This window comes from Octopus sinensis, linkage group LG7 (assembly GCF_006345805.1).
Source record: "Octopus sinensis linkage group LG7, ASM634580v1, whole genome shotgun sequence".
Taxonomy (NCBI): domain Eukaryota; kingdom Metazoa; phylum Mollusca; class Cephalopoda; order Octopoda; family Octopodidae; genus Octopus; species Octopus sinensis.
The window spans coordinates 22,355,074-22,361,073 of NC_043003.1; the positions used below are offsets into that span (position 1 = coordinate 22,355,074).

The 6,000-nt window shown below is 36.9% G+C and overlaps 1 protein-coding gene and 1 long non-coding RNA gene across 5 annotated transcripts in view; one reads left to right on the plus strand and one right to left on the minus strand.

Annotated features, from left to right (window-relative positions):
• Window positions 1–6,000, plus strand: part of LOC115213887 (probable GPI-anchored adhesin-like protein PGA55) — a 190,283-nt gene that overhangs the window by 164,489 nt on the left and 19,794 nt on the right. The gene's annotated exons all lie outside the window — the stretch shown is intronic.
• The window catches only part of LOC118764191, a 29,139-nt gene continuing 25,175 nt past the window's right edge, over window positions 2,037–6,000 (minus strand). Inside the window, exon 2 of the long non-coding RNA XR_004999978.1 lies at window positions 2,037–2,071. This is a non-coding gene — a long non-coding RNA (uncharacterized LOC118764191). The remainder of the gene's footprint in view (window positions 2,072–6,000) is intronic.

Below are 6,000 nucleotides of genomic sequence, written 5' to 3' on the forward strand. Positions count from 1 at the left end.
ACCCTTTCGTTACTGTATTTATTTTGAGATGCTCTGTGTTTCTTTCAATTACTTTGAATATAACAAAGAATTTAGTAAAATAACTTAGTTATCATTAAGCTAGTGTTAGGAACATAGATTGTGACTAGGGTTTGGAGGAAGATTTTAATTCAAAACTTATGAAAACAAGACATTTGTACTCAGAGCCAGAGATGGTTTCAGCTGGGTTGGTAATGAAAGGGTTAAAAAGAGGGAGGTTTACATTAAACAAAGGAGTTGTAGCTACTTGTAAAAAGACAATGGTAACAGTTTGAATGCATTTAATCTTAAATTTCCACTCTCAGAGTTGCCTTAGGGCTAAACAATAGCAACAAGCATAAGTAGAGATGCCATCATTCCATATTAGTCTGGCTTTTATTCTTTGACCTGTCAAGTATAGGAATCTCTACCAAGATTTTATTCTTTGTTGGCATGGCCGTCAGGGCCATCGATCCACACCAGCTTCCATACTGCAATGACTGCACCTATTTGTGGAAACCTCATTTAAGGCTCTCATTATTTGGGCTGATTTTTGTTTGGGTTACTGGACCTCTTAATTTAAGGGCTCCATCTTATTTTTCTTCTCTTGCCTCCTCTGTGACACAGTTTAGCAATTAGATATTTTTTTGGATAAATTCTCCGTTTGCCACCACCTCTTTCCACAAATGTATTGATTAACCCTGTTTTTCAACTGAAATTTCTATGACCTCTCTGTAAACCTTGTCTTCAGGTCATTGAATACCTTATTCACCTAAACTGGATGTTCTCATGGATAAATTATTCACAAAATAATTCAGTGTTTATTGTGTGAAGGAGCTGTTTGAATATGTTGGCAGATTTGATTTAATGAAATTCACAAAGTTGCAAATTATAATATACACCTGTAATAGAGAAGTATATAATTCTATAGATCAGGTAGTTTATTATATACACCTGTAATCATTCTGTATTGGGCAGTGTACTATAACAACCATTAGTAGAGAAGTTACTCCATAGAACATGTCATTCCATAGGTACAATGAATGGTGGTGAAGTTGTCATTCTGTATAGAATGTGGTTTATTATACACTCATGGGATCATTGCAGCTAAGGTTCTCTTAGCTCTTATATCCTCCAGTGCTGTCAGCACAATGGGCAACAAGCCTTCTCCAAATATCCTGTTTGTTTGCTTTCCCCTTAGCTCCACTCAGACCAACTCCCATCACTATCATGTCATACGAGAACATACTGAGCTATGACTTTATTGGTTTTCCATTTGATTTTCGTCTTCCTTCTGGTGTCCACTCATCATGATGGTAGCATTTCTCTCCTGTGGTAATTGAAGCACGTGGTCAGTCAATAAACCATATCTGCTAAGTACTAGCATTGATTTATTCACCTAAATACTTCAATGGCATGTCCCAGCATTGCCATAGTCCAATGACAGGAACAATTAAAAGATAAAAATCAATGGTAGAGTTGTAGTTATTCTATAGACATGGCTTAGTGGTTAAGGTGTTGCACTCATGATTGCGAGATCATGGGTTCGATTCCCAGACTGGGCATTATATATATAAGATGTGGCTGTGTGGTAAGAAGCTTGCTTCTCAACCACATGGTTCCAGGTTCAGTTCCATTGCATGGAATCTTCAGTAAGTGTCTTCTACTAAAGCCTTGGGCCGACCAAAGCCTTGGTAGATGGAAACTGAAAAGGCCCATCGTGTGTGTATATATATATATATCACGGTGACTGACCAGTCTATCAGATGTTGCTACACATCGCTGGTCACAATGCACTTCACATTGTTTTAGCCTTCAAATGGCGCCACCCCGCTGGCTAAGTGAGCAGGCCAACAGAAGAGAGTGTGAGAGAAAGTTGTGACGAAAGAGTATAGCAGGGATCGCCACCAGCCCCTGCTGGAGCCTCGTGGAGCTTTAGGTGTTTTTGCTCAATAAACACTCACAACACCCGGTCTGGGAATTGAAACCACTATCCTACGGCCGCGAGTCCACTGGGCCATTGCGCATATATATATATATATATATATATATATATATATATATATATATATGTCTATGTCTATCCCCCCACCACTGCTTGACAACTGGTGCTGGTGTGTTCGCATGCTTATAAATTTCCGGTTTTGCTAAAGAGACCAATAGAATAAATACTTATAAAAAATTATAAGTACTGGGGGTTGATTCATTTGACGAAAAATCCAAGGCAGTGCCCCAGCATGGCTGCAATCTAATGACTGAAACAAGTACAAGAATAAAAGAAAATTGAGCAGTAATTAAGAAGTTTCTAATTCTATAGATTACATGGTTTGTGATATATGTTATTGATAAAGAAGTTGTTATTCTATACTGATCTAGGTAGGTTTTTCTTTATATATACAACAGTGGCTGAGAAGTTTGTAATTCTATAGACCAGGTGGTTTCGTTATGTACATCATCGATAAAGAAGTTGTTATTCTATATACGAGATAATTTATTATGTACGCCTCCTGTGGTTGTGAAATTGTCTTAAACTAGGTTATTTATTATGTACAGCAGTGGTTGAGGTTTGTTTTCTCAGAGTAGGGTATATAAATCTATCATATACACCCACGGCAATGTTGGTATTATTTCAGGTTATTTCAAAATTATTTGGAAAACATTGCTGCTCTTGTGTAGCGCTAGTTTAGCAGTGATCAAGTAGATTTTTAAACAAAAGTCTTCTTGTTGTGACAATCTCTACACGCTCCTGTGTGTCCTTTTTAAAGGCAGCAGAGAATGATTTAAAGTGATTTGGCTGCTATTTCTACCAGATTCAGCAATCGCATAGACACTTCCTTATTGATTTTCTACCTAATTGTGTGAATAAATACAAAGCATTTCTGGTACAGTTACCTGCAGTAGATTCTTCTCTGCCCAGGAAGACTTAAAATTTAAAACTTATGTTAGGGTTTCTGACATCTGGATGTTGTTAAAATTGCTGATCTGATTGATATTGTGGGTATTGTTTGAGACTGTCAACCAACAGGTTTTGAGTTCAAATCTACTGCAGGTGTTTTATTGTGTAATTTGGGCAGTACATTAATTTCCACATGCCTCAATCCATGCTAGTTATATTGAATGATGTGGTGAAAGCTGAATATAAGCTAGAGTTCACACTGGAGCATTGGATAAAATGGTTTGTGTTATTATTCCAGCTCGCATTGTTTAAAGTTCTAATCCCACTGAGGTTGGCTTTACTACTCATTCTTCTATGGTTGATACATTTATCAGATCTTAATGTAGGTTTTAAATCTTCCTGGGTAGAGAAAAATGTATTGTAGGAATCTGTCTCAGATATGTTTTGTACCTATTCAGACAGCTTGGTAGCAAGCTAATGAGAGACATCTTCATGACAGCTCAACTTGTTAAAAATGGTAGCCAAATCACCCTCAAACTCTACTGTTTTAAAAAAAGATGGTGAATTGTTAGAATCACCAGAATGCCAGATGGGACACCTTGCATTATTTTCCCCAGTTCTTTGCATTCTGAGTTTAAATCCTGCCAAGGCCTACTAAGGTCCTTGACTTAATCCATTGCCCAGATTTAACACGGCCATCTGAACCTTGGGTACCTTCAGTATAAGTCCACTCTGTTGCAAGCATTTGTCAGGTTTGAAGATATCTTCCTTCTACTTTTCCACCATTGTTGAAGGCCCTGGGAAGGATCATGGGAGCCTGATTTCCACCAGGAACCTGGAATCGAGCCCTGTTCAGTACAACTGCAATCACCCTATTTTTGCGGGTTTCGATAACATTTGTATATTTATTTTTTCTTGGCTGTCTGCATTTATGTGATAAAAGTTGGTACAAGCATTTAGGCTATAGAAAGATATTCAACAATGAAGATAATTATTCTGAAACTAGTTGTCATCATTATTTTCACATCTACTTTTCCATGTTTGTGTGGGTCGGATGGAATTTGTTGAGGTGGATTTGTCTATGGCCAAATGCCCTTCCTGTTGTCAACCCTCACCTGTTTCCTAGTAATATTTCCCCATGACTAGACATGATTACATGGAAGATTGAAAATGGACAGCGCTTGCATGACGGTGGCACTCGCTTATAACAACCATGTGATGTCAAGACAAGGAGATAGTAACACACACACATATACATACATATATTTATATATGTATGTATATGTATACACATAAATACATAGTATTTACAAAAAAAAAAAAGGATGAAGACAAGTATATAAACAACAAACAGTTGTATTAGTTTAACGCTCAGGAAGTGAGAAAGTCTTTTACATTTTGAGCCTATGCTCTTCGACAGAAATAAACAGGGAGAGAAAATAAAAAAAGGTTTAGTGGCTAATGATCTATCATGTGTGTATGTGTGTGTGTGTGTGTGTGTATGTATATATATATATATAATATATATATATTATATATATATATATACATACACACATACACTCATATATATACACACATACAACGTGCTTATTTTAGTTTGTCTACCAAATCTACTCACCAGGCTTTACCAGAGCCTGGCAGTATACTGTGCAGCAGGACTGAACCTAAGACCACATGGTTTAGAAGCAAGCTCCTCAACCACACAACCATGCCTGTACCTTATCATTATATTTAATAGAAAAATAAATTGCTATAATTACATTAAAACCAACTGAAAAAAAAAAAAAAAACCTTATTAGAGATACGGAGTTAGCTACTTCAGTTTCGTATTCAGTCTCTTGAATCCAAAATACAAATGCCACACAGAGAATAACACATCACTTGGTGCAGTTTGGGTGTTTGTATAATAAATCACATTTGTTAATTAATTTTTCCTTTTTCTTTTTTTGCTAATGAAATTCTTGGTGAATACAGTTTTAGCTTTGTATCAATTTCAGAAAATATATACATATATATATGTATTTCACTGCAATTTGCCTAGTTAAGGCCTTAATTTTCACCCTTTGACTTTTGTTAAAGTGTCGAGGTTATTGCAACCTTTTCACTTCTGAGTCATAGTCTGTAACTTTTTTATCATCTGTTCAGTTGGGAGACGTAATAAATGTCTAGAAAGAGATGGAAAATGAATTTTATTAAATTTTCATCATATATATATTTCTCTCTTTCTTCAACATCCACTCTGTATCTCTCTCTTTTTTTGTTATTAATCCTATTTCCTCTCTCATTCTCTCTTTCTCCCCCGCCCCATCCTTTTCCACTTTCTGTATTTCACTTTACATCTTGGACTTTTTCAAAAATTTCTGCTGCTTTTCTTTTCTCTTTTGTGTTTTAAAGTTTTATTCTTTATTTCTCTACTTGTTCGTTCCTCTCTCCCATCTCTTTTTTCTTTTCTTTCTTTCTCACTCTCTCTCTCTCTTTCTTTCCTTCACTCTCTCTCTTTCTTTCCCTCACTCTCTTTCTTTCTCTCACTTTCTTTCCCTCTCTCTTTCTTTCCCTCTCTCTTTCTTTCCCTCACTTTCTTTCCCTCTCTCTTTCTTTCTTTCCCTCTCTCTTTCTTTCTTTCCCTCTCTCTTTCTTTCCCTCTCTCTTTCTTTCTTTCCCTCTCTCTTTCTTTCTTTCCCTCTCTCTTTCTTTCCCTCACTCTCTTTCTTTCCCTCTCTCTTTCTTTCCCTCACTCTCTTTCTTTCCCTCACTTTCTTTCCCTATCTCTCTCTTTCTTTCCCTCTCTCTTTCTTTCCCTCTCTCTTTCTTTCCCTCTCTCTTTCTTTCCCTCTCTCTTTCTTTCCCTCACTCTCTTTCCCTCACTCTCTTTCCCTCACTCTCTTTCTTTCCCTCACTCTCTTTCTTTCCCTCACTCTCTTTCTTTCCCTCACTCTCTTTCTTTCCCTCACTCTCTTTCTTTCCCTCACTCTCTTTCTTTCCCTCACTCTCTTTCCCTCACTCTCTTTCCCGCACTCTCTTTCCCTCACTCTTTCTTCCTCTCTCTCTTTTTTTCTCTTTCTCTCTCTCTTTCTCTCACTCTCTCTCTCTTTCTCTCCTTTTCG